This window comes from Pseudopodoces humilis, chromosome 15, assembly GCF_049639895.1.
Source record: "Pseudopodoces humilis isolate 2021_Gansu_Grassland_sample_001 chromosome 15, ASM4963989v1, whole genome shotgun sequence".
NCBI classification, from domain to species: domain Eukaryota; kingdom Metazoa; phylum Chordata; class Aves; order Passeriformes; family Paridae; genus Pseudopodoces; species Pseudopodoces humilis.
This window is the reverse complement of record NC_142214.1, coordinates 7423701-7438669: the sequence shown is the minus strand read 5'-3', so window position 1 is coordinate 7438669 and position 14969 is coordinate 7423701.

The following is a 14969-nucleotide window of genomic DNA, read 5'->3' as shown; positions in this document are numbered from 1 at the left end:
AGCCATGCAAAACGATCACACGCAGTATTTCAACAATGTTCATAGACATTTCAGATGCAGAGAGAGACTAACCAGTCTGATTCCCCTCTCCCATATTTCACAGTCTTACATTTCAATTCCCACATGAATCCCAGTAACTTCTGCTTCATTTTGCTCGCTGCAAACTCAAAATAGACAAGTTTTGCAACCCAGAGACTCCTGCTGTGTCCTTCAGGCACTGGGGTGCTGCTGATGTGCTGTAGGTAGCCAGCCCAGGGGGAGGGAAGGTCTGGTTCACCTACAGCTAACTGGGAAATTTCCTGAGTATGCCACTTTCTCACATTTAAATTCTTCCAAGAAAAGCATATTTCATTTTTCCTAGGAAAGATGACTCAACTTAGAGAAGCAGGAGATTGAGGCTGGGGCTGGCCAGGCTTCCATGCACTTCCCAAGAAATATGAACAATTCCACATACAGATCCTTGCAAACCTGTCTTCTCTGCTTCCTGCCCAAATTAACAAGTGCTTTGGGTGTGTCTTACCAACATTACAGAGATAACTACCAAGGTTAAAGAAGTCTAGATTTTTTTGAAAATGTTTTGTAAATATACATATTTAAATATATACACACGTATATTTACAAAAACTTTAGGAGATTGTAAACTTCCCCGCCATACTTACTTAAAATGCTTTTAAGGAGGACTTTTGCTTCTGGAGGAGCTTACCTTGTTCACTCAAGTTTTCTTTAAGTAGTGATTTCCACACAGAAAATATCATATAGAGCCCAAAACAGAAATGGGTTGGATCCCAAGTGTCTCTTTTCCCCCTGGCCCATCTTCACTTACCTGCTGTGGAAGCACTGGCTTGGGACACAAGGCAGCTCCTTGGCACAGGTGCCCAAGAACCTCCAGCCTGGCTGTGAGAAGTGGAACAGGACCAACCTTGCAAGCCAGTTCCCTCTTGCTGGTGCCTGCAAGGACATGTGGCTGTGTGCCAGGAGATGGAATAACCATTGCCCCGCGCTAGTTATGGGGCAGGGATGCTGCAAGGCTGTGCTAATTAGTGCTTGAGACGCCTCTGTGATCTGTAGATGAAAGGTGATTTACAGCTGCTAATTATTGCTCTCCTTCATGTGAAGTCTATTATTTCCTAGTGTCCCTCATTTTGACTCATGCCACATCCCGTATTTGGCACAGGGCAGGTTCCTCTCTGTAGAGGTGGTGCTTTACATCTCCAGCTGCTTGCACACTGCACAAGTGTGTGATCTGCTCTCATTTGAGGCAGCCTGGCTGTGTCCATGCTTGGGAAACTTGGGCTGGAATTTGCACAAAGGTGCAACTCATGAGCAGATGGCTTAGCTGCTGGATTCAGAGGGGCTGCATTCAGTGCTGTGTACTCAGCTGGGTTGTGCACTCAACTCTGTGAGCAGCCGGAGGACCAGGTGGGTGAACCAGAGAGGAGAAACAGGAATATCCCAAGCTTCTCTGCTTGGGATTGCCCCAGGGAAGGGGAAGAAGCCAGAGAGGACCAGACTGGGGCCTCTTAGTCTATTGTTTCTCATCTGTGTCCCAAACCTCCTGGGCAGGAATTACAAAGCAGGAGAGGTTCGTGTCTCTGGTAGGTGTCTGGAGGGAAGGGATATTAACGTGGTTTTGTGAACAGCCCATGGATAGCAGAAGGAACAAGTATATTTAATGTCCTTCCCACGTTATGCCCCATGGCACACACACATTGTCAGGTTGCAAAAGCAAGTGACATTTTGCTTATTGCTAAATAAAACAGAAGAAAGTAGCACGTGGTGTAAGGTAGTTGTAACAACAGAGGAAAAAATATCCCTGATACTCTACACTAAAGCAATTCTAGCACAGAGTGGGATTTCCTTCCCCCTCACTCACCGTGCAGCTCTCCAGCTGGGAAGTAAATGTCCACTCGCACAAGCTGGCACAAGGCAGCCAGGGATGTTTATAACTGAAAGAGATCTACCTCCTGCCTAGCCCACAGCAGTTTCCACCTTCTTCCCTGAAGTCCACAGGATTTTAAACCTGCAAATGATGAGAATCCCAGGCAGCCTCACGTACCAGAGAACAAGGAGAACTGGATGGGGCTTCCAGTCCCAGCACAGCCCTCTCTCCATCACCCTGCCCCTTTGGCTCCACCAAGCCCTCCTGGCTGTTTGCCTACACAATGAATTGGCCTGGGGCTGCTGTTACTACAGCACACTCTAATTCCAGCTTTGGCTTGCTATCAACAGACCCATTTGGGTCTTGTGCCACCTTCCTGGGAGCCAACGATGGCAAGAGCCCTGCTTGTCCCCTTCAAAAGCCCCGTGAATGTACACACAGGCTGCCCAGGGATGTGTAACATGAAGGAATCGGAGTGCTGAGCAGAAACAAGATTGCAGAGCTGCACCCCAGTGGCAATGCACATGCATACAGAAGGAGACTATTTCAGAAGTGTTCGTGCCAAGTGAGCTGATGAAGGCTGCAGTGGTTCTCTGGGCCAGTGTCACCCTCACCCACCTGCAGATCCCTTTGTGGGGGCCATGAGACCCATGGGACCTGCAGCCCTTGATGGAGGAACTCGGTGCTTCAGGCTGATGTTGTGACACCTTCCCCTGCTCCACATTCCTGCAGTATCGTGAATCCTCTGAGGTACTAAGAAAGCCACAAGCTAATTCCTTTTCTTGCTACAAGACAATCAATGGAGTGAGCCAAACACTGCTATGGGGAGCGTGGTTACTCATTTGAAGTCCCACCTATGCTGCAAAGGGAAAACACAGAAAGATCCCCACCATAAAATCTGCCTTCTGCTGTGTTGTATTTTTTTTCTGCAACATTTTCTTCAGAAGGTTCTGTCCTGAATTCCTCAATGTGTCAGGGCAGAGAGGCCTTGGATCCAAAGTTGCTTTGCACATCACTCACCCTCATGACAGTGAGACCCAGCATTTGCTGGGACAGGGTCTTGCATTGTACTCCTGCACTTCTGTATGGATTCTACTAACTAGGGGAAATGCTGAAAACAAGTCTTCAAAACCTAACCCTGCTCAAGCAGAAGATGATTTTAATGGCTTCTGCTGAATATTAACCTTACATATGTTACCAAGGAGTGAGCAGAAACATAGGCCATGAGCACCAGTTAGAAATTGACATTTTACATAAGAGGTTGACAAACCAGGATCATTTTGACACCTTCAATAAGATAAATCATGGTAGAGTATTAAAATTCTTTTCTTTTTAGCAGCTGAATATTCGCGAATAACAGTTTTTAATAGCCATGAATGACAACACCAAATGCCACACCCCTTATTGAAATCATCACTCACTTCTTCTGGCAGGTAGGAAGGGAATTCTCAGCTTTCCTCCTCCTTTTAAACAACCTCTGCAGCAAAGAAACACTAAAAGGTGGAAAAAACACACAATTTTGCGTGGTGGTGACATTGACAGATGTGATGGTGCAGGCTGTACATGACGTTGTGATTTTTTATTAATAACTCTGCACTGCAGAGCTCAGTTAAGAAAAGAAGGAGTGCCTGAGTGCGTGGGGAGGACAGCTTTGTTCTTTGGACTTGCAAGAGAAAGAACGTAATGTCAAAGGTAGAAACACAGGAGGGGAACAAGACTCACAAAGGAGGCAATGGTCTGTGGGTGAGCATCAGGTACATGCAGCAAACGAGACCCCAGCCATCAGGTGTCCAGGCTTGCAAATCAATTGTCTTGGATCAGCAACAGGAGGGCAGGAAAAGATGCTCTCTGTTTGTGGGAGCAGATAAAAGAGGTCCAGTCGTTTTAAATAAAAGGGTTTGGGAGTTTTTCTTTGCTGACTGTTATGGTGGATTACCCACAGAAAAACGCTTGGTCCTTTCCTCCAGCAAGGGAGTGTTCTTGTCCCTTCTGGCCCTCACAAAGCACCCATGCAGAGGTGTGCAGAGCAGGGCAAGATGAGGAAAGAGGGATTCCCTCTCCAAAGCCAGCACATGTCTGCAGCCGCCCCATTTGCCCCTGTCCCGAGCAGCCTCGGAGGAGCTGCTCTGCAGGGAGGACACGGGCGGCTGGAGGAGCAGTGGGGCTGAGCCCCGCCGAGAGCCCGAGTGCCAGCGTGTGATGAACACACTGTCCCCAGTCACGTCGCCGCACCGCCGAGGGGAAGGAAACCAAGCTTCAAAGGGAGGGAGGCAGGAGGGGCCCGAGTTCCGGGGGCGGCTGCTCCCCAGTGTTTGTCATCATCCAAAGGAAGAGTGAAAGTTTTCGCTCTTGGGATAATTATTAAAAACATTTGGGTCTTGCTTTCACATGCCCTCTTCTTTTTTGTTTTTTTAATTAACTGTAAGCCCCGTCCTGGCTGCTAAACAGGGATCTGCGGAACTGAGGCTTGTTTAAATACAGTGATTTATGTTCCTTTGGAAGCGAACTGGCATTTCTGAGGAACCCCACCCAAGCCTAGCAAATACCATGGGAGTGCACTGACTCACTGGCTGCTGGCATTCGCTCCTCTCCCTCGATGGCTGGAGCCTGCAGCCAGTTTGGGCACATGAGAGGCAGTCCCGGTAAGTGAACCCGGGTCCCCAGAGACACCTTACACGGAGCAAGCGCCTGCCAAAACCTCCTGCTCCCAGGAGAGGCTGAGAGGGGAAGAGCAGCAGCACTGCAAGGCTGAGTCAAGCTGTAATCACCGGAGCGATGCGCTGGAGGAAGCAGCGTGTTGGCACAGCCTCTGCCTCCAGCGAGGGCTAAGAACCCGCTGCCAATTAACAAGCGTTCACATCGCCCGAGGCCAGCGAGCCTTGCGGACTGGCCTGCCTGGCAAGCCTTGGCAGAAGCCCCTTTGCTTTGCTACACCGTGAGAGCAGCCGGGAGGGTAGATGAGCTTGAGGAAGCTCTTAAAAAAAAAAAAAAAAAAAAAAAAAAAATCCAGTGCCGCCTGCAGAAAGATCAGGCGAGGCAGCAATACCCGCTGAGCACCTGACACAGAGCAGCCTGACTCGGGGAAATCACTTCAGCCATTTGCAGGTGCGATCTTGGTTAGATAAATAAATAAATAGACATCACCGCATTGTTAAAATGGCCTCTGCCTACTCAGTGCTCTGCTCCCTCACATTAATGCAGTTGAGTTTGATGAATTGAGGAAGAAAAGTCCCTTTTGACTGCAGTGCTCCCAACAGGCTGCAGAGCCACCCTTACGGGCGGCTCTTGCCTGGCTCATGGGGTATCTCCCAGCTTTTGCATACATCCCATATACAGGAAAGTCCCCTGGGACCACCTGTTCACTGCCCCACCCACGCTAAGGAGACCCTTTTCCATGCACCCAGAGACAGCAGCACTGATCATGGGTGTGCCTGGGCACTGCTTGCCTTGAAGAGCGTGTGCTGGTAGCCGTGCCACTCGTAGGGCCCCAGTGTTCCCAAATGCCATAAACTGAACCAGCTGGGCCGGTCTACCCCTGGGTGTTTTTTTTTTTTTTGCTAGCTATCCATCCAATATCTGCTGTAATAAAAAAGGCAAATCAGAAAACAATGCCGTCTGTTTGTGTGTTGTAAACTGGGAGAACAGCTGCTACTCCTGGGCTAAATGGGAAGCCTTTCCTTGAAAGCCATAAAAAGCAGAGTTTCTCCTTTCAGTTGCTGCATCATATCACAAAGAATGGCTTCTGCCAGCCTTGCTGCCTTTTTTCTAAATAAAACCAGGTACAATGGTGGGGAACAACACACAGGATGCAACTCTGCCCCTCAGCGCTCAGCTGTGCCCTTGGAGAGCCAGAGATGCATCTGAGAAGCAGAAAAATTGTTTCCTGACAAAGTCCATCATGCGGGGGAACCCGAACACACACTGTCCCCGGTGTGTGAATTGTGGCATCGTCTCCAAACACAACCAGCACCATCCCCCTGGAGACTTTCCCTGCAGATGACAGCACTGAGAGACACTGTGTCTGGTGTCCATTGCAGATCACTTCGGAATAATATCTCCATCTCATATTGAAACAAACCTCCCTGGGTCATTGGTGGACTCAGGATACTATGGTCTATGATATCACCCTTTCCCAAATGGGTTCTCATTTCTTCCTCCAGGGTCACTGCTCCAAGCAGAAGTGTGTGTCAGCTTCATCAGAAGCTAAAAGCTGCTCTAAATCTACTCTTGGGCTGCCTGGGCAGCCCAGCCTGCACACTCCCCACCGTCCCCAAACACACAGAGGCTTTGTTTAAGCATTACTCAGCTAATATTTCTTTTTCCATGACTTACAAAAGGTGCACTAATCACTGTGGGAGAGCAGGAGAGGCCAGAGAGGATTGCCACTCCTCGCACCACCACAGCTCCAGCCCCTGACCCTCAAATGTGGCTGTGTGTGTATCCCACCCACCGAGCTGTGCATCCAGCCCTGTGCCAGGGCTCGGCTGCAATCCTGGAAAGCCTTCCCAGTTAGTTAGCTAGTTATTCTCTCCCAGCCCGTTGCTGGATTTATTTACCTCGGTGCCAGGCCTTTTGGGGACTTGCAGCATCAGGCCTAGAGCCCCTTTGAAACTTTATACAGATGGGAGTACGAAAAGAGCACAGGAGCAAGGGGATATAAATAAATGGGAGATGTTTGCTCTTGGCTGAGAATAACCCTGTTTGATGGGAGAAAACTTTTGTCCTATTTTCTGTTTTATCAGTGGAACAGCACTTGACAAGACCACTGCTCGGCTTTTCTTTTCTTGTCATTCAGAGGGAAACATTTCTGCCTTAACAGAGATGATGTTTCCTTGCAGACAGAAAAACAGCCCATACCCGAGCTGCAGCAGAGACAGCTCATCAAAGCTCCAACAAAGCTGCTGTTGTGCTGTAAGGCAGCAAAGCAAACAGCCTGTGCCTGTTATCATTTGGGCTTCACATGTGCAGCACTGTGACCACCACTAACAACTGCAGGGCTAAATTCTCATATCCCTGCTCTGATTCCAGCTGCGCTCCACTAACAGCCCCACTCTTTTCCATAAAGCTGCCAGGGCAAATAGCCATTGTGAAAATACAGGACTTGGAGTGGCTGCATGGCTCTTCCTGGCCTCACACAGGGCATTAACCTCTTCAAGGATCCATCAGCACACAGGGATTGCATCACCAGCTCCCAATATTAGCTCTCAAAGGAGACAAAAATTAATATCCTATCCTAAATCATACCTTATAAACAAGCATCATTTAGCTGAGGAAAATGGAGGCTCAGGAGGCTGTCAGAATCTGGGACTTTGCTGGTGAGCTGCAAGCTCTCTCTTTCCCTGTTTCCCAACACCAAGGGGGCTCAGGCAGAAGGAAAGCAGAGGAGCTCCCTCTCCCCCAGCCCCAAGGACTCCCCTCTCTGGGAAGTAGTATTGGGAGCACAGGAGACTTCAAGAAGAGATTAGGTGAATTTGTGGGCGGTGGGCACACGAAGATTTTGGAAGTAGGAGAAACAAGATGGAATTTCAGGTGAAACAGAGTTGCAAAAATAATTTCCTGTCTCCTGAAACATTTTAATTGACAACTGGACACCTTCAACAATGGCTGTCCTCTTGAGAGTGGGATACTGTGCAAAATCATCTCCTGGACGTATACACAATGTTTCAATGGGGAAGAGGAATGCTGGACAACATCCAAAACGACCAACATCACCTAACCTGGGACATTCTCAAAAGGCAACATTTAGATGTATTGAAATAAATGCCTTTTTCCCATTAAAATTTTGACCAACACCAGCATATTCAAGCAAAACACTTTACTTTCAAGAAACTGCTCCTACAGCCATTTTTTTTTTTTTTAATTTTTTTTTTTTTTAAGGGTTTCCTCCTCACAGACACCCATTTTCCCAAGGGAGAGGTCAGGAGCAGGCAGGGCCCGGGGCTTTGGGGAGAAAGGCAGGAGCCTGGCAGCAGGCTGGGGATTGGTTTTTCCATGGCTCCCTCTAGTGTGTACAATCCAAAATGGGACTGAACACAGACAAGGAATTTCGTGCACTTGTTGCAACCTAAAATAGGTTTAATACAACAGGCACTTAAAATGTATTTCCAGAGAAGATGTTTGCTCTCGTATAAATTCTGCCACTCTTGCACAGAAAAAGAGCTACAGGGGCTGCAGGAGCAGCTGGTTGAATTTTGTATGCTTGCAGTCTGATTTCTGTGTTTCTGAACCAAAAATTAAAAGGTCAGAGAGACTCTTCTGTAATAGCAGCTCTGGCCTATTTTTCACCTATTTCCTTTTCATTTATTCATATCTTCCTCGGGGACTGATCTACCTATTAGAATAATAGGGTTATTTTCTGAGACTAATCTAAGAAAATAAATTAAAAAGTCTAAACCTTTCATTAGATCTCAAAGAGACAGAATTTCTCGGTCAAGGAGAGCTGAGACACTCAGGAATAAATGTCCAGCAAATAACATTTATTAATTATGTATATTCATACTCACAGCCATGGACAAAGGCAGCCTCCACAAGCAGGCTCACAGGAGGCTGCCTGCAAAATAATGTCTTAAGTAAACAACTCCTTTATTGGTCTAAGTAGTCATGTAGTAAAGGAGCTCACATTTCCAAGTAGCTGTGGAGCAAAATAATAGAAAAGCTATTAAAGTCCAGAGAAAGATTGCATTATATTGCCTAAATTAAAGCCTAAATCAGTACAGATGTAAATATTAGGGTTCCCACTTTCTTCCACTTCTGAATATCAAGCAGAACTTGGCCAGAACATAGAAGTCCTTTCAATAAATGCCTCTTTTTCCCCTGGACCTCAGGTGGGGCCAGGGAGGGGAGAGCTTTGCCCTGAGGGCAGAGATCCTGGCACTGGATGAGGGCCAGGATCAGGCTGGGTTGTGATGTCCAGGCATCTCTGCTGCTTGGCAGGTAGGAGCACCTAAAACTAAGCCCCATGATCAGTAACAAAGTCTTCCTCACACAACAGCCGATGACAAGGAGCATCCTTGGCTTTGGGGCCATGAGAAATGGGCTCTTCTCTGAGGTCTCACAAAAACATCAACCTTGAGATGTGCTCGGTGAAGTCCCCTCCTATCCTGACTGCATCTTCTTTGCTCCCCTGGGTGCTGAGCCCTCCCTTAGGGAGCCAGGCTGACCATCAGACAAAGCAAAAGAAAAGGGTCACACCCCAACACTTCTGTCAAGCGAATCCAAGGTGTTGTTTAATTATTATCAGCCCTGAGAATTAACCAGAATGATTTCCCAGGACCAGAGCTACGGTGCTGCACGAAACTGCAGGGGATGCGTCCAACCTCCCACACAAGGTCTGTGAGGAAAATGAACAGTGCCAGATGAGGACCACTGGCCTCTATCATGACCTGCTGCACAAAAGCAATATCTAAAATGATCAACAGGTTGCAAAGCAGGAGAGTTCTGTTCTGCAGCTGACCGATGGAAGGCAGCTTTGCCACGCTGTCACCGTCAGGGCAGTCTCCTTCCCACCCCCAAAAGCAAAGTGCTGCACCTCTCCATACCTGGGTTTCCCTTCCAGGGAAGGCTGTAGGGCTGCACAGAATGGCCCCTGCACAGCATCCTGCAGGGGACAGAAGCCTGCAGCTACTGCACCATCCCCACAGGCACAGGGGACAGCACCACTGCCCCAGAGGCTGGTGGGCTGGTGCCAGTTGAGATATTCCTTTAAGGGGACAGAATGAACTGACCCATGAATATTCAGAACCCACATAGCAGCAGGACCTTTTCAAAGAGCATGTCATAAGAGTTAAGGGTGGCTGAGATGATTAGATTGTCTCCACTTGGCCTCTGCACTTGGTGCACAATTCAGCTAGTTGCACAGAGTGCAACTTTATCTGGCAAAAGTGTCCCTCACAGCAGCAGCCAGCCTTCATCTGGAGACAGCAGGAACTGGAGGATCCCCTGCTCCCCTCAGTGGCTTGTTCCAGCAGTTAATCACCCTCGCTCAGAAATTTGTTCATGAACCAGAAACATAAAATTAATGATTTCTTTCATCTCCTGCCTTGGCAGCCTGCTTGGGCTGCTTGTTCTACTGACAGCAATGAGTCAGGAATCTAAAAAACATTGTACTTCATTTACAGTATTAACAGCTGAGTGTACAGATACAGAGATTGTATTTACCCTCATAGAAAGGCTGCAGCCTGCAGAAGGTGAAGAATGACTCACCTTTACATCTTAATTTCTAGTATTGCCTCTGCAACCTTTGGCTTGGCCTTCACTTTTGTGTAGAAGTGACAGAAAAGCAGCCAGGTCAAAGGGATGAGGGTTTAGGGCACGAGTTACCAGATTCAGCAAAGAAGGAGGCAGGAGTATGTGGATCCCACCCTAGCACAGCTCATGGTCTGTGCATTACAAACTCCAGCCCAAGCACTGCTGTCTTATCCACCACCCAGGTGTCCTGGGAGGAAAATCTCTGCTGACAGAGTGTGTTCTGTGAGTTCCATCCTGCTCAGGAGCTGAGCACCACTGGGAAAAAATAGAGTCCAACATTTCAGTTCTGATCTTCTCCCCACCTGAAATCTGACCTGCCACTCCCAGAAAAATCAATGCAGCCAAACCAGATAATGCCACCCCTCTGCCCTTCCATGGGAAAGAGAGAGATCAGCTATGACAAATGCAGAAGGCCACAAAAAGTGCACTGCCTTAAAGAACCATCAGAGTAATTTTAAAATCAATGTGATGTTTGACAAAGAGCCAGCATGACTCCTTCCAGACTGGCAGCAACATCCCAAAAGGCCCTGGAAGGGACTTAGGATTCTGCAGGCAGTCCTTTGCACACACTGATGCCGATGCAGCATTTTCTCAGCAAGGCCATGAAAAGTGAATTTAAAAAAAAAAAAAAAGAGGCAGCATTGCAATGGTGTGACCAGCTGGTGAGGGGAAGTGGCACTGTGTGTGAGTCAGCAGCATCACAGCAACCCTGCAGAGCCACCCACACACCACGGATGGCCAGGCAGCCACGGCGTGGAATGTGCTCTGAAGGGCACTGGAGGAAGGCAGGACGTCCTTAATTATAATTTGTGTCCTCTCCACAATGGAACTTGAGGACACTATGGAAGGCACTGTTTGGGGAAGCTGCTGCTGCAGCAACTGTTCCCCCTCTGCCTGGTGTGGTGCTGGCACTGTCTCACATCAAATCACTGCACTTCAAATCAGCCCCAGCAGGCAGCATTATTTTGGCAAAGCCTGGTGCATGTGGGCTCCCTGGGCAGGATCCGGCACAGCTGGGCTGGGGGATCTGTGAGCGATCCCAGTACGGATGCAGCTGAAGCACAGCAGAGGCACCCATGGTGTGGCAGGGCAGGGGGGCACAGGGCTGTGACAAGGACGCACCATGGACACTGTCTGTCCTCTGTGCCCCCACCCACCCTCCCTCAGCTGTCCCAGATGTGAAGTCCCAAACGGGTCTCCCTGAGGAGGGGATTAGCCCACTCACAGCTCACAAATCTTTAGTGATTTCCAGAATGATGGTCACATCCCAGGCTCCTTGGCTGGGGGATGAACTCTCCACCATTGGCAACAGCTGCCTATGTCACCCCTTGGCTTAGCTGCCTGCCAGCAGTGGTGGCACCTGGCACCACCCCAGCCACCTCCAGGTGTGAGTCCTCCATGAGCAAACTCAGACACTGGAGCACAGGACCTGAGGGAATCGGTTCTATGATTCCCTCCTCATTATTCCCATACATTTGTACTGCAAGAATATATTTTTCTGGATTTTAAAAATTCAGCATATCACTACTTTTTATTCACAATTCATTACTCCGAGGAAGCACCCGTAACTTTCATACATATAAATAAGCAATACACCCAGACCTGCTCATTGCATTCATCTGTCCACCCTCACCTCTGATCTGAGGGGCTAACCATGTGACCTTCTATTGAATCAAAATAAACACATGCCCGTAAAAAAAACTCAAAGAATTACAACAAACAGGGCAAAGGCAGCAGCAGTAAATGCACTTCCCAGCTGCAGCAGAGGTTACCCCACACCATCACAGCACTGGGAACTGAGGAAAGGGGATTTCCTTACATTGGTCTTCAGTCCAGCAACAGGAGTTACTCCAGCTGTGGCCGTTCTTCAGAGGACACAAAAATCCCAGTAATAGCTGTAAATTTACAGTAATAGCTGTAAATCTGTGGCTGGTGTCTGCAAACACCTTTAGGGAGCACAGCCACGGGGCCACTGGGCACCAGGCAGTGGCACCTGGGGTCCAGCTGGGTGCAGTGGCCACTACCCGCAGCCAGCGTGCCCAGCCGTGCCGGTGCATCCCCAGGATCATCGGGGCCCAGCTGGGATGTGCAGCACACATCTCCCTGAGGGGAGAATTTTGGCTCTTTGTGTGTTTACAGCCTCATAAAACCGTGGAGCTGCTCCCGGGAGCAGAAGTTCCTGCCTGGCCCAGGCTGTGAGCTACAGCCAGCCTGGGGTTTGACAGGAGGGCTTTTGCCGAGCTGGTGTTTGGGATGGGAGCTGGGGCTAGGGGCCCCTGCCCAGCTGTGCTTTCTCACCCAGCCATAAAATCACTTCTTACACCCCTCTCTGTCCCCAGATCCCTGCTGTGGGGCCGGCTCGGGGCCAGCTCTCAGCCACATGCAGAGCACATCTGCCAGCCACGGGTGCTCCAGGAGGGATGGGCTCCTGTCCCTTGAATCCCGTGAATCCATCCCTTGTATCTCGTGTATCCTGTGAATCCCATGTATCCATCCCGAATATCCTGTGTACCCGTGAATCCCGAGTACCCCGAGTATCCATCCCGAGTACCCCGTGTATCCATCCCGTGTACCCCGTGTATCCATCCCGAGTACCCCGAGTATCCATCCCGTGTACCCCGTGTATCCATCCCGAGTACCCCGAGTATCCATCCCGAGTACCCCGTGTATCCATCCCGAGTACCCCGAGTATCCATCCCGAGTACCCCGTGTATCCATCCCGAGTACCCCGAGTATCCATCCCGAGTACCCCGTGTATCCATCCCGAGTACCCCGTGTATCCATCCCGTGTACCCCGTGTATCCATCCCGAGTACCCCGAGTATCCATCCCGAGTACCCCGAGTATCCATCCCGAGTACCCCGAGTATCCCCGTGTCCCAGCAGCATCTCCCCAGGGCATCCCCGCTGGCTGCCGGGGCCGGGTGGGCTCCCACCGAGCTCCAGGCAAGCACAGCCCGCGGGGACAGGGACAAGGGCTGGGCCGGACCCCTGCCCTGTGCCCATCTGCAGGTCATTGACTTCAAAGAGCGATGCTGCTGAGGGTGCTGCAGCCATTCAGACAGCTTTATTCATTGGTAATTAGGCAGGCGTTGTCTGGCATCTAGATTAATCCCACTTTTAATTATTTTGAAACTGTGTGAGATTTCCCAGGCATTAAAGATTATGTACGCGCTTGCTGATTCCACAGCAATTATTCTAATGTAATGATGTCTATTAATGCGCTTCCCAGCCTGCCATGCCCAGAGGGGAAATTCCCAGTCTCCCCCTGTGGAGCACACATCTCCCATGAGGCATAACCCCCCTAATCACCTGCTTATGTGGCACAAAAGAACACTTTCCATGTGCTTCACCTAATATTAATAACATTGCAGAGCTGTTGCTGTATCAAGTACCAAGCAATGACAGCAAAGGGGAGAGAGACCCCTTACAGCCACAGCCCACCCCGAAACCAGCATCTTATTTTTGTAGGATGTTTTGAAAGGACAAGTTCACAATATTTCTATCCCAAGACAGGCTAAACCATTTAACCTGAAGTCGAAGGTTTAATTCAGCTTGCGGATCATTTGAGATCTTTACAGATTGCCTTTGCAATCTAATGACAGCATTTAAAAGAAGAATGTAGTTTTAAAGCGGGACAGTGAAGTGTGAGCTGAAAACCTCAAAATACAGAGCTGTTCCAAAATCTCACTTTTCCTTTGGTATAAATATCTATCCCCTGAGCTCATCCATTTCCCACTATAATTCTTGTAATTCCCAGATTTGATGTATGAGAAAATTTACTATTCACTGGCAAAACAAGTGTGCCACTGGCCACCAGCTGATACTATGGAGCTGAGACACAGTTATCAGAATGAGGGCTCAAGTGAGTGCTGTGCCAGGACCCATTTGCATCCCTCTGCCCATGACTGCCCATCAGAAAATATACATATTTGACATTAATCTCTCTTGCTTATACAGACATTTATGTCCACAACTGATTGTGCACATCCCATCAAGTGAAAACCTTACTGGCAGTCACAGGAGAGAATACATAGATTAAAATAGCTGAGGATATCAAAAGGCAGTGGTTGCATTGTCCTGAAAATGAACACTCAGCCCTCACTATAACTATTTTGATTGCTTTGCATATATCTTGTTTCAGCATTTCATTGCTCCCCAAACAAAAAGCTATATAACCTCTCCTTCCTGGCCTAATGTATGCTCACAGAGCTAAACTGCATGACAGAGCTGCTGCGAAGAGACCATGGGTAATTTGGCTGATAGATCCTCTGGAAGCTCAGAGCCAAATTCGATTTCAGGCCCAAACTCGTCAGTCCGTCTCTAGAGATGGCAGAGCAGTGATATTAGCATGATGGCAACGCCGTTCACTCTGAACTCAAGAAATGGATTAAATGAAATTACACTCTTCCCTGATGAGGCTGGTGGAACAGGGAGATTGCTTTAGGAAACCCAGAATTGAATTTCATAGGTAAGAGTTCAGACGCTGTGCTATTTGCTCAGGAAGGTTTGTGCAGGCTGCTCCTCCATGGAGCCACAGCTGCCAGCGGGGCAGGAAGGACACGGTGCCAGCTGCCTCCGGAGCCTGGAGCCCACCTCATTTGGATCATGGCTTGGTTTGGCAGTGCTCCATCCATTTTGGAGGCAGGAGATCCCACGCCCCCATCCCAGCACCCCCATTCCCACTTGAGCAGGACTCTCTGCTTCTCCCCTCCCAGGCACTGCCGCCCCAGCAATAACCAAACCATCCCCAGCTCCACCCAAATGCTTCAGAGACAGGGGTATTTTTAGTAAGTGAAAGATTTAAATTTATCCCCTGCTTGGAAAATATTTCTCCTGCAGAAG